We start from the raw sequence: 25,323 nt of genomic DNA, 5'->3' as shown, positions 1-25,323 counted from the left end.
CTAAGGCCTTCGTCCTGCTTCAGATCTGGCATGGGCTGCCCACTTTCTCATGCTCAGGACCCTGTTTCCCCTGCCACCCACTGGGATCCAGTCAGACACTGTAATCAGAGAGGCCCATGGAAAGTCTGCTGGATGTGAAATGTCTCCGGGGGCTGTCATTACTCAGTCCACAGATGGTAAAATGCCTGTTTTGTGATCGGACCAAGAACATCTAGACAAAATGGAAGCCAATCATTCTGAGCATACAATCATGAAAAAGAGAAAGGGGTTGTGCAGCAGAACATGAACCTTTTCTCTGTTAAAATCAATTAGGATTGTTGTGAATATCCAGAGTAGATAATGACAGAGATGCTAATGATTTTGCCGACTTCTAATTATTCAGGTAGAATATTAGAAAACAGAGACAATTATGTTAACAATCAGACAAATCTGAATAATTTTGTAACAAGTTCTCCATAGCATTGTAAAATATTGTATAAGAGGTTGCCTTATGTTTTCAAACTAATTATATAATTTACACAGCCCTTCTATGAAAATATGAATATTTCTCTCTCTCTCTTCTTCTCTCTCTCTCTCTCTCTCTTCTTCTCTCTCTCTCTCTCATTCTCACACATACACACAGACAAAATCTATCAAATTAAAATGAGCCCAGCTCAACAATGTTAATATAATACGTGCAATATGGATACAGTGGTTGTGAATCGACAGATTGAATCTGTTTGGGCTGGAGATTAATGGTGCGTTGTTTCCACGTCATTTCAATTAAATTATGTTGAACCGATGTGGAATAGACGTTGAATTGACATCTGTGCCCAGTGGGTCTCTTGTTTAGGTAATTACATACAGCATTAGCAACAATGGCTTGCAACAGTGCTGAAAGCACACATCATCTGGCAGCTAAAAGAAGACATGGAGGGAGAGACAGTGCACTTAAATATGTGTCCCAAATGGTACCCTATTGCGAAAGTATTGCATTTATGTTGACCAGGGCCCATAGGGTAGTATTGCACTATATAGGAAATAAGGTGCCATTCAGTACGAAGCCGAAACATGTGACCATTAACGATGTCAATGCAGCAGGGTATTTTACTTCCAACACCCTGGGAAACGTGTGTTTGTATCCCGCTCAGTAATGTATCAAGATCTGTCCACTAAATGAGAATAGGTATTTACTAAACAGGCGAGTCTAACTAGATAGCAACTTCACCAAATAATGTATGGGAATTGAGCCAAGGTTGCCGTTGACGGAAATGGAAACTCAGCAATCTCGTACAACAGTGGAACAAGCTATGTTTACTTACAATTTACAATTTGACCAGGTATACTGCAAGCTTAGATTATTTCTGCTTGCTGGTGACAATGGTGAACTGATGCCAATTGTGTACAGGCTGTTCAATTGGCATTTATTGAAGCTATGCTCAATTCTGATCTTTTCTTAACTTTTTCCGCAGTTGGAGGGTAGAAGTAGCACAGAGACAGTATTGTCCTGTCCAAAGGCGATTCTCTTCTCTGCTCTTGTGTGAAATACAGAACCTCAGAGATCAATCAGCTACAGTAAGTTGCATGCCACTACCTAGATGTACTACTCATTCCAATACAATGATCTCCCATCATTACTGTGGGATTATCTTTATCTCACTTGTACACATGCAAACACAGCTTCTGTTGTACTGTACTGTACTGTACTGTAAATATCAATTCAATCGACAGGAGCAGCCCAGGGGAGGCATCATGCCAATTAAGAATTTCAAGACATCCTTGTAGCAATCACACGTTTGATTGTTGCTGTTGTTGACAACATCAAATTGGCATCATTCCTATCGACAGAGTCGCGTGACAGTAATGATAGATGATAGATAACGGCGGCGTCAGCCTCTCCTCTATGTCAACTATATTTAGATGACAGGACCTGAGAGAGAGCAAATCCCTTATCTAGGTAGGACTCAGATGTGGTGCGAGAGCAGAGAGAGTAGAGACGTAGGGTTTTATTTAACAAAGACTAGGTCTAGGGGCTTCCAGGGGTATTAAGTCTGGGGACTCGTAGGGCCACCAGGGTCGTCTCCTGGCTCGTCTGATGTGCTATTCTTAACTATCCCGCTTGGGTTCATTATTTATTTGCTCCATTGAACCTGCTTAACCTCGGTGCCCTTTAAAAGGAAGAGATTTAGGAAGGGCCCGGGAATCCGCAGGGACCACAGCCCAAGAGAGCCATAGAGGTTCACATCTCACTTCTTTAAAGTCATCAAGAGAAATGACTCAAACACCCCAACCTGGAATTTCTCCATAATGTCTAATCCAGATCACATGATAAAAGGTGCAATGTTGTTGAATGGCTGCTTGAATGATGAGGCTGAAAAAACAGGGCAGTTATGGAGACCAAGTTTGCACACAAGATTAGGTATTTTTTTAATTCCCAGTGTTCTATTGTTAGACGGCATTTAATTATTGTTTTGGTTTACTTGCCTTCTGTATTTAATAGATGGATTCAATGGATTCAATAATCCTAACCAAACCATGACCATGAAATCATCAGCTCCAGAAGATGGTGAATGTCATTAAGTGTGCTGTTGCAGTCATTCTTAAGGCAGTGCTTGAAGAAAATGGCATTTATGTCACGGAATATGTCATACCAGGTCATAACACATAATTGAGTCCATGCATTCCAGTAATGCCACTATGATGCCAATGCAGGAGCTACATCGAGGAAAGTGGCACCAACTGTGAAAGCTATTTGGCACTAGTTAGACTGCCATTTAGAAATTAGCTGGGTCATCATTAGCTAATTGCTAGAGGGTCTAATACGGTCTACAAGTTCACAGATGAGTGCTACACATGAGTCCTGTAGTATTTCTGAACTCACAATAAGGATATTTTAATATGAATCCAATGAATATTTCCAAGCATATTATTTTCTAAGTACACTGTTTAGAGATAATCTAATATCTAAATTGGGGGGAATTATACATTGATTGTGCCAATAACATTAAGAAAAATGGAAGTGTTATATTCAAATGTAAATGCCCATTTGATTGTGTCAATTAGTTATTTCATTCTGGTAGGCTGAGCGTTACCTAGTTCCATCCAAATGACAAAGTGAAATTGTCTCAGACTGATAAACCTCAACTCAGAAACACCCGTCAGCCACGTGTCATTGGGCAAATGTGTCTGTTTACTCAAAGTCCTTGAAGAGAGTCTCATGGTCATGTTGTCCTGCTGTTGCCATGGCGATGTTAGCTCTGATGGATAGCACAGGGATCATTGTTGTCTACCTTCAGCATCCCTCCTCCCTGACAACATGCTTTGAGAAACAGAGACAAACGGTGCACTCCAGTTTGGGTCTCCGTTGGCGTCAGAAGTTGAAGGACGTATTGGTCTATAAATTCACACCAAACAAGAATAAAGAAAAGAACATGACATTTGAACTAATGTTAACATGCATCAACCCTGAACTAAGTGATTCTCCATTGTGCTGAATATTTGAATAACAAAACATTTCAAAAAAATCTTAACTACATTATTCATTCAATGACAATCAGCAGGGTTTGGCTCGGCAATGAAAGGAAATGCCTTCATATCAAACTGAATAGCGGAGTAGCTCTTGAATATTGGGGTCAGCGGTAGATGCCTTTGTGTCCATATAACAGGGGCTTGATTTGAAATTAAAATGTGAAAGACGAAAAAACGTATGATATTGTGAACATTCCTGTTGCAGGTGGATGTGGAATCAAGCTGTTATGCTGATGCAGAGCAACACGTTTATGACGCTGCTTGGTGAAACCTTTGCATGCATATGCAATATGCCAGCAATTCACACAATGTAATACACACTGAACACCAAGAAGAACCTCCGTGATTAGTCTTTCAGTGTTTTTGCCATTACCGTTGCCAACAAAGTGTTAAAAATAGTTGTACAGATGGCTTGCTATGACCTCTCTTATAATCTCTCAGTAAACCATACCTCATGCCGAGCTTGGTGGGTGGTCTGGAACAATCAGGGCGTGACTTAGCCTCAAAACAAAACATGCAGTAATGCTCTCTCATCCAGTGTGAGCTGGATCCCCGCTACACTTAAAACATTGTTTTAAGCCACTATTCACCGGTCTTTTTAGAGTAATCATTGAATCGCAGTCTGAATACATTAGGCTTTTCTACTAAAATTGAGGCCTTAATGGTTTACACTTCTATGTCCAATTAAGCATATTTGCTTATGAGTTATGAGAGGAAAATACGTCAGTGTTGTTGCGCCCCGTCAGTATTGAGAAGCTCCATCAGTGTTGCGGGGCTCCGTCAGTGTTGAGGCGCTCCATCAGTGTTGTGGGGCTCCGTCAGTGTTGAGGCGCTCTATCAGTGTTGTGGGGCTCCGTCACTGTTGTGGGGCACTGTCACTGTTGCGGGCCTCCGTCAGTGTTGCGGGCCTCCGTCAGTGTTGCGGGGCTCCATCAGTGTTGAGACGCTCCATCAGTGTTGTGGGGCTCCATCAGTGTTGAGACGCTCCATCAGTGTTGAGACGCTCCATCAGTGTTGCGGGGCTCCGTGAGTGCCGTGGGGCTCCATCAGTGTTGAGATGCTCCATCAGTGTCATGGGGCTCAGTCAGTGTCGTGGGGCTCCATCAGTGTCACGGGGCTCCGTCAGTGTTGCGGGGCTCCATCAGTGTCATGGGGCTCCATCAGTGTCACGGGGCTCCGTCAGTGTCGTGGGCCTCCATCAGTGTTGAGATGCTCCATCAGTGTTGCGGGGCTCCATCAGTGTTGAGACGCTCCATCAGTGTTGTGGGGCTCCGTCAGTGTCGTGGGGCTCAGTCAGTGTCGTGGGGCTCCATCAGTGTCACGGGGCTCCGTCAGTGATGCGAGGCTCCATCAGTGTCATGGGGCTCCATCAGGGTCACGGGGCTCAGTCAGTTTCATGGGGCTCCATCAGTGTCGTGGGGCTCCATCAGTGTCACGGGGCTCCATCAGTGTCGTGGGGCTCCATCACTGTTGTGGGGCACCGTCAGTGTCGTGGAGATCCATCAGTGTTGAGGTGCTCCTTCAGTGTTGCGGATGATAAAGAAAAACAATTCAACAACTCTGATTACAAACCATAACACGGCAATCAAGGCAATTCACAGTCAATTGCCTTCACCATGTAAGTGAGCCTGAATCCAGCTATATCCCTGTTTAGGATAAGCACAGACAACACTAGCAAAGCCTAGCATGGCCTTGGGTTCTTTGTCTCCATCAGAAACACGTATGGTTAAGTGCACAATAACATCTCCTCCAGAACATGTACACAAGCTCTTACAACTAACAAATAAAGCATAGATCTCACTGTTCTATTTCTCTCTGTCTAAATATCCACTCCTATGTGCCTACAGTAACAAAATGTGAGGTCTTGGTTGGCCTGACAAAAGTACACGCTCATGACAAAATACTTCCAGATGTGAAAGGTTTGATTGTCCATACAACTACAATATAATGTCAGTGTCAACTCGAAGCCCCAAGCCACTCTTCCAGCCCATAAGTTGAACATTGCTGGCAGTTTACGCTGTCCTGATTCCTAAATGAATCGCTTATGTTAATTCAGATGGAAACATTAAATGATAGTTATTCAATTAAATCAGAATCACGCCCAGATGTTGTGGCCCAGATGCGCTAGCATAGCCACTTAGTCACAGACGTTACGCCCACTAGGCTTTAACAACCCTTGATAGCTCCACTGGGGTATGTCCGTAATGTTTACATCTGTCTGTTTACCATTATCTTGAACCATTGTGACTGTGACTACACTGACAGAGCCTTTGTGCAGAAGTAGTGCCTTGCTCTTTGTTTTACAAACACAATCGCATCATCACAATTTGGGTTTAGATCAGGCAATTGTTATGTTGACCTACTTACAGTTGAAGTTGGAAGTTTACATACACCTAGGACAAATACATTTAAACTCAGTTTTTCACAATTCCTGACATTTAATCCTAGTAAAAATTCCCTGTCTTAGGTCAGCTAGGATAACAACTTTATTTTAAGAACGTGAAATGTCAGAATAACAGTAGAAAGAATTATTTCTTTCATCTTTTATTTCTTTCATCACATTCCCAGTGGGTCAGAAGTTTACATACACTCAATTAGTAGTTGGTAGCATTGCCTTCTCTGATGTCTGATTTCTTTTGATTTTCCCATGATGTCAAGTAAAGAGGCACTGAGTTTGAAGGTAGGCCTTGAAATACATCCACAGGTACACCTCCAATTGACTCAAATTATGTCAATTAGCCTATCAGAAGTTTCTAAAGCCATGACATTTTCTGGAATTTTCCAAGCTGTTTAAAGGCACAGTCAACTTATTGTATCTTAACTTCTGACCCACTGGAATTGTGATACAGTGAATTATAAGTGAAATAATCTGTCTGTAAACAATTGTTGGAACAAATGACTTGTGTCATGCACAAAGTAGATGTCCTAACCGACTTGCCAAAACTATAGTTTTAAGTGTATGTAAACTTCCGACTTCAACTCTGCCTTGCGTTCTTGACTGTCTTTGATTCTTGATGCCAGAAATCTACTGCCTTACGGGGCATGGAAAGTTCTTTGCACAATGTAACGTCAAAAGAGAGAATAGAATAAGAGGCAGGGTCATAGGCATAATGTGATGACTTGAACTCTATAATACCCTCTGTGCTGTCCACGGCACTGTGCCAAAAATACTGCCATTCTAATGCTGATTTTATTCATGTATTCATATCATAATCAATGAAAACCAGATTCTCCCATCACACTAGAGCACATTGTTGCACAATGAATGACATGGGATGGAGAGATGGATGACTTGACGGCTAGATGGGGGATGAATAGATAAACTGACAGCTGGATGACAATATGACAAAACGGTTGATTCAAGGGCATGTATGATTATATTCCACATATCTGTGCGTTTCATAAGAATACGTATTGTAAACAAATCACTCTTCTCTTTGCAATACAAGAGACTGTCATCTGTCATGTACTGTACCTGTACTGGGAAGGAGGAGGAGGGGTATAATACATTGCCCATTCTCCCTTTAATGAGCTTTTTGATAATGTCAGAGGTTGACACAAAGCCATCTCTTTGTCAAATGCCTTCTCACGTTTCCGTCAGAAGACGATATGCCTGCCGCGACAACACCTTGTTGTACAGCCCTCCGACTGGCGTTTGATTTCCTTGTCATCTTGCTATGCTTCTGTATAAGCATTTGGATATCCACGCTCCAGAGTTTCCCTGATATTGCATTGTATTTCCATGATTTATTCCATGACCCCTTCATGATTGTTTCCATATGCATTCAACTCCTCCAATTCATCTGTTGAGATTGTTCTTTCTGCACACAGAAAGAGAGTCAGATGGAACATTGCTGGCAGCAAAAAATTTGTTCTATTGAAATGCTGTTACATTAATTGTTTCTGACAGAGTCAATGCACCATTCTGTGTATCGCTGCACGAGAAAGTAAAATATTTTCAGGGTCGTTTGCTGTGTGTACTTGTACTCACCTAAGTCTAGGTCTCATGCAAATAACGTGCCTGAAACCGAGCAGGAAGTGAGATGTGGTACAATCCTCTCAGGGCTCAGGAAGTTAAATGGCGCACTTGTAGTGCGGCTCATCACAATGCCTCATCTCAAGGACACTCTCATTAGAGGGAAATTAGGTGAAGCGTAGCCCATTAACATTGTAGTAATCCACCAGGATGGATGAGTGAGGCTGCATGTACAGTGCATTTGGAAAGTATTCAGACCCCTTGACTTTTTCCACATTTTGTTAGGTTACAGTATTATTAAAAAATCCTCAGTATTCGACACACTACATCCAATAATGACAACTCGAAAACAGGGTTTTCTACATTTTTGCAAATGTGTTACAAATAAAAACCAGAAATATCTTATTTACAGTTGAAGTCGGAATTTTCCATACACTTTAGTCAAATACATTTAAACTCAGTTTTTCACAATTCCTGACATTTAATCCTAGTAAAAACTCCCTGTCTTAGGTCAGTTAGTATCACCACTTTATTTTAAGAATGTGAAATGTCAGAATAATAGTAGATAGAATGATTTAATTCAGCTTTTATTTCATCACATTCCCAGTGGGTCAGAAGTTCACTTACACTCAATTAGTATTTGGTCAAATTGCCTTTAAATTGTTTATCTTGGGTCAAACGTTTCCAGTAGCCTTCATCAAGCATCCCACAATAATTTGGGTGAATTTTGGCCCATTCCTCCTGACAGAGCTGGTGTAACTGAGTCAGGTTTGTAGGCCTCCTGGCTCGCACACGTTTTTTCAGTTCTGCCCACACATTTTCTATAGGATTGAGGTCAGTGCTTTGTGATGGCCACTCCAATACCTTGACTTTGTTGTCCTTAAGCCATTTTGCCACAACTTTGGAAGTATGCTTGGGGTCATTGTCCATTTGGAAGACCCATTTGTGACCAAGCTTTAACTTTAACTTAACTGATGTCTTGAGATGTAGCTTCAATATAGCCACATAATTTTCCTCCCTCATGATGCCATCTATTTTATGAAGTGTATCAGGCCCTCCTGCAGCAAAGCACCCCACAACATGATGCCGCCACCCCCGTGCTTCACGGTTGGGATGGTGTTCTTTGGCTTGCAAGCCTCCCCCTAACTCCACCAAACATAACAATGGTCATTATGGCCAAACAGTTCTATTTTTGTTTCATCAGACCAGAGGACATTTCTCCAAAAAGTCCCCATGTGCAGTTGCAAACTATAGCCTGGCTTTTGTATGGTGGTTCTAGAGCAGTGGCTTCTTCCCTGCTGAGTGGACTTTCAGGTTATGTCGATATAGGACTTGTTTTACTGTGGATATAGATACTTTTGTACCTGTTCCCTCCAGCCTCTTCACAAGGTCTTTTGCTGTTGTTCTGTGATTGATTTGCACTTTTCGCACCAAAGTATGTTCATCTCTAGGAGACAGAACGCATCTTCTTCCTGAGCGGTATGTCGTCCCATAATGTTTATAGTTGCGTACTATTGTTTGTACAGATGAAGTTTAGTCCAAGTCGGATGTTATGTAATATATTTATTGAATATTATATGGACATTATAATGGCCAATTTGGTTGCAATCAATTAGCTTAATTTCTCACATATCGGATTATACTTCAACAAAATAACATTGCAGGAATACTAATCATATCTGTTTCTAACAACATAAATGATATCAGAACAATCTGAGATGCTGGTTGTCTTAATGCTCTTTCTTGTGCTTTTTTTGTGGTGTAACGACACAATAGGCATTTTAGGAGAGTGAAGAAAAGGGTTATCGAGCAAGCTCCTAATTGCCAGGAAGAAAATGCACAAGAACGAGAGACTGAGGGGAGAGCGAGAGGGTCAGTGTGGTGGGGGTGCCATCTCTCAAAACTCTACTCAGGTGACCTACACAGTTCCTTGTTTGAGGGGTCGGAGGCTGGCCAGGACACTTTGGAGCCGCATCAAAGGCAGAGGATGAGAAGGAGCCTCTGTGGATGCTGATCTTTAAAACATTTAAATTAAACATGGAGATAGGGGCTCATCGCATAGACAGATAAGAACAAACAGGAGAAGCCCTGTGATAGGGACGGCAGAACCATAGAGGGTTACTGGGAAAGGTGGCACAGGGTTCACGTTTGTGTTGAATGTGTTTGGAAGGTTTTGTTTTTATTATGATTTTTACTTTTACTTTTGATACTTAAGTATGTTTAAGCAATTAAAACCAAATACTTTTAGACTTTTACTCAAGTAGAATTTTACTGGGTGAAATTTATACTTGAGTCATTTTCTATTGAGGTATCTTTACTTTTACTCAAGTATGACAATTGGGTACTTTTCCCACCACTCGTTATATAACCAAGAAATTAAGGACCTGTTACTCTGTCTTCATATACAACTTTGCAAAATAAAGTTATTCTCGTGCACTTCAGATATACTTTACTTATCTTAGAAATCGAATCAAATCATATTTTATTTGTCACATGCGCCAAATAAGACCTTACAGTGAAATGCTTACTTACAAGGCCTTAACCAACAATGCAGTTTTAAGAAAAATAAGTGTTAAGTAAAAAATAGGTAAGTACATCTTTTTTTTAAAAGAGCAGCAGTGCTATTCACATGTGGAAATGACATGGGCTGAATTTGATCCTATGTTTACGTTTCTGTCGGTGGCCCTCTCTTTGATGGCATGCACATCTTACTGAGTGGGACTTTCAGGAGCTGAATATGGACTCTACAAGGTGTCGAAAGCAACATGCTGGCCCATGTTGACTCCAGTGCTTCCCACTGTTGTGTCAAGCTGGCTGGATGTCATTTGGGTGGAGCATGAAAAACCTAGCAGCATTGCATCTGGCACCTACCTCCATACCCCATTCAAAGGCACGTATATATTTTGTGTTGCCCATTCCCCCTCTGAAAGGCACACACACAATCAATCTCTCAATTGGCTTAACAATCCTGTCTCCTCCCTTTCATCTACACTTATTGAAGTTGATTTAACAAGTGACATCAATAAGTGATCATAGCTTTAACCTGGATTCACCTGGTTAGCCTATGCCATGTTCGTAATGTTTTGTACACTCAGTGTATAAGGCTTTGTGCATACAGTAATACACTGCTTCTTTGGTAGGGACAGTTTGTGAACAAGTATAATCAGTCTTTACAATGTAGATATCCTAGACACCTGAGGTAAATATGTTATGCTAGAATGTAGAACGTAAAGATGGCTTGGCAAATATGGACTTGTTTGCATTGCTAAATGGGAAATTGTATCATATTGTACTTTGACTATGGAGCAAAGTTTTGTCAAATTGATTCATAGAGATTTGAAATGCCACATAACTGACAACGCAGGTCTCATGTGAAAATTTTATGAGGCAAATACAAACATCATACACTATATATACAAAAGTATGTGGACATCCTGTCAAATGAGTGGATTTGGCTATTTCAGCCATACCCGTTGCTGACAGGTGTTTAAAATCGAGCACACAGCCTTGCAATCACCATTTGCAATGCCAAGCATAGGCTGGAGTGGTGTAAAGCTCATCACCATTGCACTCTGGAGCAGTGGAAACAGATTCTCTGGAGTGATGAATCACACTTCACCATCTGGCAGTCCGACGGGCGAATCTGGGTTTGGAAGATGGCAGGAAAAACGCTACCTGCCCCAATACATAGTACCAAATGTATGGTTTGGTGGAGGAGGAATAATGGCCTGGCTGTTTTTAATGGTTCGGGCTAGGTCCCTCAGTTCCAGTGAAGGGAAATCTTAATGCTCCAGCATACAATGACATTCTATACGATTCTGTGTTTCCAACTTTTTGGGAAATTTTGGGAAAGGCCTTTTCCTGTTTCAGTATGACATTGCCACCGTGCACAAAGTAACGTCCATACAGAAATGGTTTGTTGAGATCGGTGTGGAAGAACTTGACTGGCCTGCACAAAGCCCTGACCTCAACCCAATCAAACACCTTTAGGATGAATTGGACATCAGTGCCCAGCCTCATGTGGCTGAATGGAAGCAAGTCCCCGAAGCAATGTTACAACATCTAAATGAAAGCCTTCCCAGAAGAGGGGATGCTGTTATAGCACGTGCCCACATACTTTTGGTCATGTAGTGTACATACATGTTCATATTGTTGCAATCATGGCAGTATTTTAAAATGCATTGTTAATAGACATGCTGTTATATCTCACTCTGGTCCCTCTCCTTGGACTAAATAAGTACCAGTAACAGAAATTGAATTTCCTTGACCTATTTTCAAAACAGGGGCTTTGTTCCAATATCCACACTAGCATACCACTTATTAAGCACAATATTGGTTATGTATTCTATTGTAAGTGGTATGCTAGTATGGACAGTGGAACATACGTAGCTTGGGTGTCGGATATTGTTATGCGGATATTCCCATAGACATACCAAAGTACTTATACAAACCCCATATCTAGTATGATTTACTTCACCACCAGGCCTATCCCCAATAGTGTTAAAACTACCCATTGTTGTTAGTGCATTATTGTTAGTGCATTATGATTTATAACACGCCCCCCCCCCCCGATCAGCAGTTTATCTCACTGTAAATGAGAGTGGCTGGTCCGTGTGAGTGACGGCTAATGACTGAATGGTAATGAGGTAGAGAGGCTATAGATGGAGGGATGGCAAAGCACTCTTGTGAACGGTGACTTGGTCATTAGGAGATGCATCTTTGCCCGGCAGAAGTGCACCGCTTAATTAGTTCAGTTCATCATGGCATAACAACTTAGTTAGATGGATGGGTGGGGGTGGTGATGGGGGTGGTTGTGTGTCTTGTGTGATGTGACAGTGCATTCGGAAAGGATTCAGACCCCTTCCCCTTCTCCTCATTTTCTTGCGTTACAGCCTTATTCTAAAATAGATTAAATTACATTTTTTCTTCATCAATGCACACACAATACCCCATAATGACAAAGCAAAAATGTATTTACAAAAAAATATTAAAACCTGTTTTTGCTTTGTCATTATAGGGTATTGAGTGTAGATTGATGAGGGGAAAATCTGTTTAATTAATTTTAGAATAAGGCTGTAACATAACAAAATGAGGAAAAGGTCAAGGGGTCGGAATGCGGGTGGTGAAAGTCCAGAGAGGCAGTTTACGTGAGGCGTCACTGTGCTGCATCCTACACATAATGAAGCAATAGGAGGATGAACCGCAAGCACAGGGCTACAGTATGTGGGTCTTCAGTATAGCCTAATACTTATGCAAGTTGTGAAGTCACTAGGCTTTATCTGCCAATCCAAAAATGATTGATATTTGATTTTACCTGTGAGAAATAATGCTTGGATAGCTTGGTCTCAGACTGGCACATTATACTAGTTTAGGTTGTTTCTATGTTGTTGTGTAAACTGCCAATCACTTGATTGATTCAAAGAAAAAGCCTAATAAACATTAGTTTTTATGGTGCACATCATGTAGTACAACCATTAAAGTAAACACATCATTGTGTTCATCACTACTTTTGTGGAACGGAGGGAAATTAGGCGGTTTTGTATTTTCTGCTCATTTTGATACCAAATTAAAACAGCAAATGACTGTGATGATACTGTAGGTATTCACAACAGTATATCTTCATTTGTTCCGGAAAGGAGAGGGAATTACTCTGCTATGCTTGTTCTTCACTAACCACGACAGTAACGGGGCAGCTGTTGGGATTTAGTTTTCACACACCACATGAAACACTAAACAGCTTCACCAAAACACTCTTCAGCCTGTGCTTTTCTCCAGACACATTTGGTCTGAACTTCTGTGTGAAAATGTATGTTTTTAGGCACTCAGCAACAACAGCAAGCTTCAATAACTGGCGTAAATGGAATACCTATACAATTTCACGTGTGACAAAGCTGAACGAATCCTGTCAAATATCTGCTGGATTGTAAAAAAGCAAACAATTTTGTTTGGCTCTTGGCATGTGACGAGTTACAGTATTTCTTTGATGCAACTTTATACTGCCTGCACAGCCAAAATAGTGTTTAACTTTAGTTTAAGGTCACTGCAACAATGACAAACAACAATCATAGTATGATTATGACACCAAGAGGCATATAACACAAAACATCCCATTTCACTGTAATCTCAATTCACTGTGGTCCATTCAAGTCTGACTACATTACAAATGTTGCATTGCATCAACCAACGGTTGCATGCCAGGTCATTGACTGAGCAGTCAGGCATCAGATTGCTATGGTTAGTTATATCTTAAACATCTATCCAGGCATTGTGAGATCTGGCATGTGTCTGCAATGCAAAGCTTACACAACATGACTGCGGTGCAAAGAAACTGTCAGGAAAGCCATAAAGACAATGAGTGAGAGGGGTTTGTTTGGCATCACTTGGGACCCTGTGCTAGAGAACTGTCCTTTGCACTGACCTCCACCACTGGGACCTGGGCATGTGAGCAGCAGTGGCATTAGAGGTGAAAGGACTGCGACGAGCCAGTCAATCCTGCAAGCCACGGCCGCCCCCCCCCCCCCTAGCTGGAACTCCAGCAGCTCTCATATTAAGTACAGCTTTTATGTAGACCGAACACTTATTTGAGATTCACCCACAAAGGATCAGAATGACAAAAGGTCAACATTTGTTAAAACATTTCTAATTGCATATTGTATCTCAATGTCCTTGAGGCATGCTATTTTGCACATGAGGACTAGCAAGTGGTATACAGAAAATGTGTTGTGGTGGTGGTACAGGATAACATGATTCTACAATGTGAAACCATAGCTGTGACGTACGAGTTATCGTGTGGGATCTAATTACAGGATACTAGCACACTGACAGGTAGTTCGTGCACAAAAACAACAGGCACCTGCTCTGCTGCTGCTATATTGCAGAAAACAAGCTCAGGTATTTTTCTGTCAGTGCTCCCTATCCCGACGGTGCTAGCTACACAGCAGTTTTGCCCCATAGGTAGGTGACCTATTTTCCTGTGTTAAATGGAGAATGGAAGCAGCTAGTGTTTGAAAAGAGGGGGAGATGAGGGGGAGGGATATGATCCTCTCCTTGATTGGGACCAGGCTGTGGATTAATTACAACCCGATCCCGTGCTATGAGCGTGACACTTATGCCTCCGTGGATCAATAATGCATGTTTCTGTCTCTTCAGTTAATTTGCACAGGGGCCCTCGAACTGGCATCATCGTCTCCTGCGAAAGTGTAGGAGACACCTGATACCCAAGGTGCAACACTCCACCACCGTCCTCCCCATCATCGACTCCCATCCCCTCCCCTCCCAAATGTTGGCTGACAAATTGATTATTTCTTAATGTGCTGGGTGAAGAGAGAGAGAGAAAATATTCTCAATTGAGAGAGATGTGATAGGGTGGCGCGTGTTGAATGAAGCTTTGGGGGGTTTCATATTCCTGTCCTGTTTGGGTGAGGTGACGGAGCTACGTTGGCCTTTGGATGGTTATTCTCCCATATAGGGAAATGTTACGGTTACAACTGAAATAGGAGAAATGTTTAAGCATTACAACTCAGGACAGTGTTAGCATGGAGTCAAGCATTGGGCCATGAACAGATGGTATGAGAAAGATCACGCTAACATGTAACAGAGGTAGGTCATTCGATCCTGTGTGATTTATCTAGTCTGTGTAGAGTTTTGCATGGAAAGTAGAGACGTTTGTTGGGACCTTATACTGGTGGCTTGTGGAGCGTGTGGTTTTGTAGATCACTTTGTAACCCTAACTACTCTCACCAATGTTAAACTAAAGACCTAAACTCTCTGGACAAATGACCTAGAATGGCTTGTTCTCGCAACGTACTGTTATTTCTGTATACCATGAGTGTTTACAATATGCAGCATTTTTTATGAAGTTTTCTACTGCTGTTTAGATGGTCGTAAAGTTCAGTTTACATTTACATGAAACTGTTCACATTTACATAAAACTCAGTTTACATTTAAATAACTCAGTTTACAATTACATAAAACTCAGATCACATTTACATTTAAGGGTCAATATCACTAAAAGGGTTCTTTTTTGTCCTGAAGATAAATCGTTCAAAATTGTACATAACAAATGTACACTGGATCCAATTTCAAAAGGATCCTTGTGTGTATGCCTTCATGATAATAGAAGCATAGCGTGGAACCCCGTATTATTTGGCATATTCAATATCGTTTAAGAAATATATTACCTTCAACAGTGTTATCTTGTGATCAAGCCATCAATGTTTTGTGACTATTGGTGTGGTAAAAATGTTAGCTAACATTAGCATGTTTAACGTTTCAGTGGAAATACTACTATCAGCTTTTAGATAAACGGCTTGCTAAGTTCCGTATTACCGGCAATAGGGTCCCCAGTGATCTGCCACCGTAATATTTTCTTCAATTACAAAATATATCTGTTTCATTTTGTTCAAAAATGAGAAACCGACCTCGTATCCGAAGTGTTTACTAGATAGTTGACTAATTGGCTAGCCTTCTGCAAATGACTTGTATGTCAACTTTTCATTGCGTAGCCTGGTGTGCCCTCCTGTGGAATCTTAAAATACAGTTCATCACCAAAATATTCAGTGTTGTAACCAAATAATATCTCATAATTTGTTTTACAGATTAATCTTATGTTTTGAGAAAGTAGATAACAGTTTAATACTAAAATATAAATGAGTTTAAATAAATACAACTTTCATTTCAGTCACATGCATTGACATGTACAATTAAAACACTTGGAGTTTGTGTTGCAGAGATGCACTTGGAAAGTAAAGGAAGAAATACAAAAGATTGGTTGAATCAACATATATTATATTTTAGCCATGTATTTTTTTAAATCAAATAAATCATTTCCTATGAAAACAAACAAACAAACAAACAATAAAATCTTGACCTCCATCCCCGTATCTAAAAATCCAGCTTCACCACCACCTCTAGATCCCACTACACACACCTACGGTGGAACCAGTGCTGGCAGAAGTCACAGCACACCCATGGCACCTAGGACCTACACTGCGGGGAGCTTGCAGGTGGATCATGCTCACCGCAGTGAGCACAGCAGGTGGTGTCTTCTTTTATTTGAACCCCCCCCCCCCAAAAAAAACATCAAATTGATTAACATGGTTTTGCAAAATGTAGAAGTACTACTGCAACAATAGTAATTGATACAACTGAGAGTGAAAAACAAATATTATGAAGTACCTGAGAGTACTGCCATGGGTGACGTGACAGAGGTGGCTGGTGACGCTTTTCTCTTCCTTTTCTGTGCTGCAGTTAAGAGAAAAAGTAGTGTTAGACAGAACATGTTCCATGAAAACCCTTTTCAACTTTCTTACAACAATACCTCTGGAGGAAGCTTCAGATGTTTTGGAGGTGGACATGCCTTGAGGCTGGTGCTATGGACTGTAGATATGTAAAGAAAAGAAAAAAAGGTTCAATATTGCAGTTTATAAAACACATAACAGTCATTTTTTTTGTCATTTAACATGTGTTTACCTGTGGAGGTGGCTCTATTCAAATTGCAGGGGGCAGCAACACCAGACGAGGCTGCAATGGTGGTGTGACCAGGGGAGATGGAGGAGGCAGTTGGTCCAGAGGAGGCTGCGTTGGTGGTGACAGACAGGGGGGATGGTGTGCATCGTGGTGGTGGACGAAACCGCCGATGATGGTTTGGAGGAGCTGGTGTTTGTAATGGTGTGGTTGAGGTGCCGACGATGGTGTGGCCCGGAGATTAGGCATGTGGCCTTCTTCTGCAGCTGTGGGCTCTGGCGGCTCCTACAGGTGTTGCACACTGGGAGGCACTAGTGATGGTGATGCAGCTGTCAGAAGTGGTTCCAGCGGGAGGTCCAGCAGAGGCGATGGCGTCGATGGTCTCATCCATGGCAGCCCTCTCCCGTGCCCTCTGAGGGCTGCCCGACACTCTTTCTCCTCTGCCTCGGACCTCTCCTTCTCATCCCTCTTCTGCCACTGGCGCGTGTATTCCTCTGAGGCATGTGGCAACCACAGGTTCCAGGAGAGGCGGTAGTTGGAACCCGGTAGGGACCGTGACGACACTAAATGGGACCCTTAAATGGCTGAATGGTCAAAAAGGAAATGGCCACACTTCTTAAACCCTTCCACCACATAGCGTATGTCCTTGTAGCGCTGGTAAGGGTAGCGGCATACTCTGGCAAATTCTGATTTGTTTACAATGTAGGAGTGGTCAAAATGGCTGAGGTCTCCAGCTACCTTGGTGTGTAGTGGCCACCTGGGAAACACTTGGTTTAGATGATAAACGGAGGGACATCCTCCCCAGCTGCGTTGAAGCAGGCTAGCACTGTGATGTGCTCATTGGTGCCTGCTCTTTGTGCCTGCAGGCCAGCACTTTGTGCCTGCTCTGGTCGCTACGCAACCCAGACTCATCGCAGTTCTAGATTTGTCTTGGTTTCTCCCTCAACCCACTCTCCTCCAAGTGCTTCTCATAAGAAGCAAAGAAGGTTTCCATCGTCGGATGTGTGGCACACTCAGCTCTCCCCCGTCTAGGGTGTCCGGTCTCCTCATGCTCAGGTTCTTGTGTCTCCTCCTTTACATTTCCCATCAGCTCTTCCCCAGAGGTGAGATTGTTTCCTCCTGGGTGCTGAAACCTACAACAGAATAAAATATAAAATTGTCCATCAGCATGAAAATGCTTGTTTTGGCATCCCCATACACATCCACATTTACATCACACACATTGAGAACATTCAGTCCAGCATTCTACATACATAAACATAGGTAAACACATAGAACAACAAATACCTGCGTATTTTGTCAACGTATTTCATCAGCCTCTGTCTGGTGAAGGGGAACCCATGGCTGGCGCTGTAGATACAGTACTGCACCAGAGAATTTTCATCCTCTGGTGAAAGCAATGTGGGTGGTCCACTGCGACAACCATTCAGCCTGTCTGCCAGGGTCTGCCGAGGTACCATGCACCTTGGTAGATAAGAAAATAAAACTGTTACTAGCAGATAAAATTCACATACACGTGGTAATCTTCTAAAATCAAAAGATGCCTAACCTTGGCAGCCTGGCGGATAGCCATCCCTGCCCCACAGTCCTTCATGGCATGGACCATGTCCACCTCACTCCATGCTGTGGTGGTAAATACATGTCGATAAATAACTTGGCCCACAATACACATTTTAGAAAGACAACTCTGAATATAAACATTAAACATATAACATATAAACATGACATTTTCAGTGCTGAGGCATTTCTTTTTTACCTTTATTAAACTAGGCAAATCAGTTAAGAACAAATTCTTATTTTCAGCGATGGCCTAGGAACCGTGGCTTAACTGCCTTGTTCGGGGAAGAAAGATTTTCAGGAAAGACAGATTTTTACCTTGTCAGCTTGGGATTTGATCTTGCAACCTTTTGATTACTGGCCCAACGCTCTAACCACTAGGCTACTTGCCACTCATCAGCATTGAAAGCTGATGATAAAAGTTTTCACAGTAACTGAGTGTACCCATATTTTTTGTTTAAAATTAGTCTCCCAGTTAGTTTAATATTGATGCATACATTGTAACATTTGACTAAATTCTGCCTCTATGTAGCTGTTGTTAGATTAAACTTAGCCTACAGTGATAGGTGTCAAAAAGTTAATTGTTCAAAGTTTTTAAAAAAAGAAATAAAAAAAAAGTGCAAAATGCCCCCGACAGAGGACTCCAATTTTGATATGGTAAAGCTTGACAACACTCAGTTGTTTTCGTGATATGTATTATCTAACGCTTACAATGTATTTCCTTTTTGCTTACTTAGCAGTTATATCAACATTTAGCAACCAAGCTGGCATCACGTGTGGTCTGTCGCGCAGTCGAAATGTACGATATACAGCGTATCCTACAAAATGTGTAAACATGTTACTTTTTTGATAACTCTCCAAACTTACCTTAACTTAGATAAATTGCAATAAATATCAGTGGTCAGCTAGCTAGAAGGGTGTATTTAGTCCCAAAACATACCGTTATTTTCCAGTCCATTTAAATGTTGAGCTCAATGTGATTTAGTCCTCCAACTGCTAGAGAGTTTCCGAAGTTAGGGGATGCTTGATGTTGGGAGACAATTAGCTAATGACATAGAGTTCAAAGTACATTTTAGGCTATTTTATTTCAGTGGAAGGAGGCCATTTTTCAATGTCCCAAGTGCTCATCAATCAACTTCAAGGAGAACAATTAGGAATACAATTCTAAATGTCAAAATTATATTTCCTAATTTTCAAATTTTCTTCATTAAAAGTTATTTTATGTATAGTCTTTTTATGTTAAATTTTGCACTTTTTATAACAATATTGACTGTTTTCTGAACGTCCTCAAAGTCGTTGTCCACCCTATTACATTATGGTTACTGGCACATAATATATATTTTCTACAATGACATCACAAACAGGAAAATATGTCACTTATCCCAGCTTTTTACGATCACTTGGAGCATAGTTGCTAATTTTAGCTCAAAATGTGGACAAATGAATATCTTGCAGTAATGTGTTGCAAAATATGTGTTTTTGTTCATAAATTGTATTGCATAATTACAGTATATATAGCATGTATAGTATTATAAGAATAGCCCTCCTTCCTCCCCATACACACATACAGTAAATACATTTTTCTTGTACAGTAGCTGGTTGAGTATTTAAATGTATACAGTGTTTGTTACTCTTTATATCTTACCATATGCTATCTCTTCTCACCTCTGATGCCTGCCTTAGATTCCATTAAATGAACAATGAAGATTCATCAGGTTATCAGTGTTTCGCCAGGCCAGATAAAATACAGGGACATTACTTGTCTGTGCAAGAAGGATAGTGGCATGTTGGACTGTCCTTGTTTTCAGCTCAAAGGGGCAACTCTAGGTGACCCTGCAGCATCTAACCAGCGCCTTGCATCTCATGACAAAGCTGACACCACATGGCGACCTGGCACCATTGAACTTAATCACATACGGGAGTGGTGTGTTGTCAATTATGACCATGACGGATACCCTGGCATCATCATGGATGTAGAGGAACAGAACATTAAGGTGAAGTGCATGCACCGGAATGGCGTCAACAACTTCTTCTGGCCAAGTCCAAAGGAAGATATTTGTTGGTACTCTGATGGACAGATCATTTGTCTGATGCCAGAGCCACAGGCTGTTAAAAAACGCTCTGTGCAGATGAAAAAATCCACCTGGAAGTATGTGGAAGAGCATTTGGGGTGAAAGATGGAAAGAGGGGGAGCGAGAGAGGGCAGGAGGAAGAGAGTGACAGGAATGTGTGTTAATACTAATTTCAATGATTTTATATCGGCAATGTATTTTTGTGTTGTTTTTCACAATGAATATATAGCAGTTCCAACGTTGTTACTATATGTATTTCTATGTAGACATTTATATTCAGTGTTCAGTATGCAGTGTTCAGGTTTTAATGTATGTTCTGTCCATTATAGCTGTCCACCCTGTTACACCTTGGTCCACCCTGTTATCTTGGCATCTTTTTCAAATGAATTCAGTTACATTGTCAAATATCAATAATTTTTGTCATGTATTTTAAAGAATAAAACACAGCCAACACCAGACAATTATAAACTTGGATAACATATAAATAATACCTGTCTCAATTTAGAAAGATAATGTGCAAATTAGATGACGTTCTGTATAAAACCACACATTGTAGACAAAATCTGTTATTTCTTTATAATTTGACCAGAACAAATGGACAGGGTTGACAGGGGACACAAAAGCTTTATGAAAATGTAAATATGATTAAAATAGTCCAATGAAAGTAGTTAAATACAGTTAAATGCATGTCTGTAACAGGGTGGACATATCATATAGCTGATTCACTGAAAATGTGTTTAGAATGATCTAACTCTAAGTGCTGCAGCTTGGCCAACATGTTATGTCTAATATTTCCCTTTTATACATGAAACATGAAAGGAATACAAATTCGGAAAGAAAAATGTTAAATGTTGCATGGTCCAAATGGTAGTGTTTTGTGATATTGACCCATAAATCTTAGTTTACCTGTACTTAAAACTCAGTTTAAAATGACATAAAACTCATGTTTTTCATTGTATTGTTTTGTCCTATTGTCCTATTGTATTATATTTATAAGGCAGTTTTGTGTTTGCGATATGCATGCAGATTGACTTACCCACATATCGAATTGTCAATATTTCGGTCATGGGCATTCAACTCAACAAGATCCGGATCCTGCTGGTTTTCTGTTCTACCTGATAATTAATTGTGCTCACCTGGTGTCTCAGACCTAAATCAGTTCCTGATTAGAGGGGAACAATGCAAAAACGCAGTAGCGCTGGCTTCGAGGTCCAGAGTTGAGTTTGAGGAATGTAGGTCATCAGAGCATTCCCTAATAAATGAATGATTTCCGTGACCAAATGCAATGCATGTGGCAAAATGTTGTACAACATTATGCTCATTCTATAGTTGCTGTGAACCATAAAATGATGAATCTCCTGAAGATGGCAAACGGAAATGTCCTGCAAATTCACATATCAACACAGATGGCCATCAATAACAGGAAGGTGGCAAAGCAATACTCTTCCCAAGAGACATCCTGCATGCAGTCTGATAATAGATTCAGTGTGGGATCCCATCGCCTGTTAGACAGCAGTGTGACTGTGCTGAGAAGAAAGGGCACATATTTCATAACATGTGGTTATTCTCTTGGGGGCAATTCATGGCAAAATTCTCATGCATGAAAGTTGCATGCTAACCCTTCAGCCCCCTCCCCTCTCTCTGATTCAGAGGGGTTCAATGCAGAAGACACATTTGTAACCCACCACCTCAATTCGGTCTTCGGTCTTATGTTATGCACAATTTGTAATTGTGTTTTTACATTGGATAAAAGTAGAGACTCAGAGCTACAAAATGGTATATCATACACTGCAGTTGAGGAACAATGGGAAAGTAATTCTGCTTTGAAATTTGATCAACTTAATAACCCCACTGTTGAGAAAATGGCCTTTGAATATTTGGTACACCTACTGGAGATCGCTTCTTTGTCTACACCCTTTCAGCATTGTTCACACCCTCTTAAACCTTAGCTCCATCCATCTCTTTAAGGATTCACATGTGAGGCTATGTGCTAAACATAGTGAGCAAAGAGCGTACTAAACAACCAAAGATTTCAAGACTGAAAATTGTGAAACTCCAGGTATATCCTAGTCTGACTTTGGTGCAGGTCACGTTGTCCTTCACATTACCGTCTCTGGTAAACACACACTATATCAAATCAAAGTTTATTTGTCACAGGCACAGGATACAGAATGTGTAAATGGTACAGTGAAGTTGTTGCTTGCAAATTTGCATAGTAGCAATATCAAAAATAGAAAATATATAAATATTTTATAATTATTAGATGATTCTTACCCAGACACACTTGTCTAAATTAATGGGTCATATGAAAGAAACACTTTAACCACCCCCCAGCCACATCTATCTAAGTGGATCAGTCACTGTTGTCTAGACATGTACACATGTTCATGAAATACAATAGATTTTTCATAATCACCCCCAGACACACCTGGCTAACTTGATGGGTCATGTAATCATTTGGCAAAGTGGAGTCTTTTGTTTAGACATGTACTGTAGCTAGCTAGCTAAACAATGAACCATAATCCCAACCCATAGCTACAGTACAAACAGATTCTTATAGCTAGCCATCTTCAGGTAGCTAAAACTAACCAACTAGGTTCAATGTTAGCTAGCTGGTTAACATTAGGCTATAACTAGCAATGCAAATGGATTTCTGAGATATGAATAATATTACTACACAGATCATACATGTAACCTTAGCTAGCGAACCAGCAAGCAGATGTTCGCTAGCTAGCCAATGGTATGTTTTAACTTGCAATGAAAATTACATTCTGAAAAAATTTGAAACGTATAATATCGGAAAATGTAGGTAGACTCTTACCCTTTTACATGGATGAACGCTTCACGGCAGACTGGAACCACTTTAACTAAGTACGACTTCCTGTGTTTTCCGTTTTGTTTGTAGCTATCGACAGCTTGTTTGCCTCGTTGTGTGAAGTCACTCCGGTTCACATTGACCATGTGCAGAAAGTAGTCCATCACAACTTTTTTCCACTGATCTTTGTGGATAGCATCTGCTTAATTCAGGGCAGTAATGTTGCTGAGAGCAGTAGCAACACTTTTGCAGTTCACCATGGCTAACATTATATCGTTCAAAAAAATCCATGGTAGCAAGGATTATCTACACATACTGAGCAACTCATATTAAAGACAGAAGCGTGCTACATGGCAGCATTTCTGTGGCTAAACCAACTAGGCCTGTCATTTTTTTTCTTCATATTTACAGATGGCATACAAGTTTGTTATTAAGGCACATGAAAGTTCACATGTTCCAGGAGGTATTTCTGAAGAATTATTGTTGTTGTTGATTCAAATAAAAACATTACGTTCAAATGCCTCTCCTGCGAACTAGTGATGTACGACATACGCCTAACTGACTAGATATCCCCTTTCCCTTACCTGATAACTCATGAGCCCCTCGTGCATTAATAGGATCAACTTTTTTAGAAAATACTTATTACCAACAACTGGTGTTGCTTCGTAAAGCACTGCACAGAATACTAAGAATACCAAGTCATTATTGGAGGCCTAAGCTTTAGAACATCTCATCAACGTCTCTCCAGACAAGTTGGGGAATGACATCGTCATTGTGCACCCAGGAGAATTCTGAGCCAATTAGCAAGCCGCATGACTTCTGGCAAACTTCTAGTGAACAAACAAAACCCCTTCTGGAGAGAAAAGCCAATTAATTTAGCCACGATGTACAAGGGCAACCCAACTTCACTTAAAAGCAGCAGCTGATTATTTTAATATTTTATCACACTTTGTTATTCTAAGGTAGAATCTTAAAATTAATTGCCTTTACATGTCTTTTTAGGGAGTTGTTCCTAGCCACTGTGCTTCTACATCTGCATTGCTTGCTCTTTGGGGTTTTAGGCTGGGTATCTGTAAAGCACTTTGTGACAACTGCTGATGTAAAAAGGGCTTTACCAAATCAATGGAGAGTTGAAACAGCAGGTCTGGGACAAGTTGAGAGAGAGAGGAATCATACCAGATCGGTCAGACTGAACCTGATATGTAGACTGCTGCAGCATACATATCGAGGACTGAGACAGGGAGGGGCCGGGGACACTGTGGCAGTGCAACCGCATCTAGGGTATTACGCAAGGTTACGTTTAGATCCTTGGTTAGGTGGTTAAATTATTATCCTCAACCATGTTGGAAAAGTTGGCTGATTGAGCAGCAGTGCAGTTTTGCACTCTCTTTCCAAGCTAGTCGGAAGACTTTTAAATCCGTTCCAATTTTCTGGAAGCCTGCTTCAGGACTAGGGTATTTTCTGTTTGTCAAGGAGCTAGTTTCTTGTACCAATTGTATTTAGTTTTTAGCAGTGCGATCACATTTAGTATATTATGCAAGGTTAAGTTTAGATCCTCAGTTAGGTTGTTAACAGATTGTTGTACTCCAATGTCTTTGGGTAAGTGGAGGGAGTCTGGAAGGGCATCTGGGTATCTTTGGGTTGTCTGAGAATTATTTGTTGCAATTGAAAACGGAATAAAGTGGATTCTCCATAATCCAGGATTATGAAGAAAACAACCATTTAGATACACAATATCTATTCCATGGTACAAAATGTGGCAATGTGTAGGTTCTGAGAGATGTTGGACAAAACCGACTGAGTCGATGATGTCTCCGAAAGCTTTTTGGAATGGGTCTGTAGACTTCTCCATGTGAATATTGAAGTCACCAAAAATATGAATATTATCTGCCGTGAATATGAGGTCCGGTAGGAATTCAGGGAATAAAGCT

The 25,323-nt window shown here is 40.9% G+C and overlaps 1 protein-coding gene across 2 annotated transcripts in view; it reads left to right on the top strand.

Moving 5' to 3' along the window:
• LOC109864448 (leucine-rich repeat and immunoglobulin-like domain-containing nogo receptor-interacting protein 2) overlaps positions 1-25,323 on the top strand; it is a 317,575-nt gene that overhangs the window by 132,307 nt on the left and 159,945 nt on the right. Inside the window, exon 4 of one of the 2 annotated variants that reach the window (XM_031798668.1) lies at positions 1,452-1,554. The exons of the other annotated variant lie outside the window; for it this stretch is intronic. The gene's annotated coding sequence lies outside the window, so the exon portion shown is untranslated. The remainder of the gene's footprint in view (positions 1-1,451; positions 1,555-25,323) is intronic. 2 annotated transcript variants of the gene reach the window in all.

Source organism: Oncorhynchus kisutch, linkage group LG19, assembly GCF_002021735.2.
Source record: "Oncorhynchus kisutch isolate 150728-3 linkage group LG19, Okis_V2, whole genome shotgun sequence".
In the NCBI taxonomy this organism is placed as follows: domain Eukaryota; kingdom Metazoa; phylum Chordata; class Actinopteri; order Salmoniformes; family Salmonidae; genus Oncorhynchus; species Oncorhynchus kisutch.
Note: the sequence above shows the minus strand (reverse complement) of the source record. Positions and strands in the feature narration are given on the sequence as shown.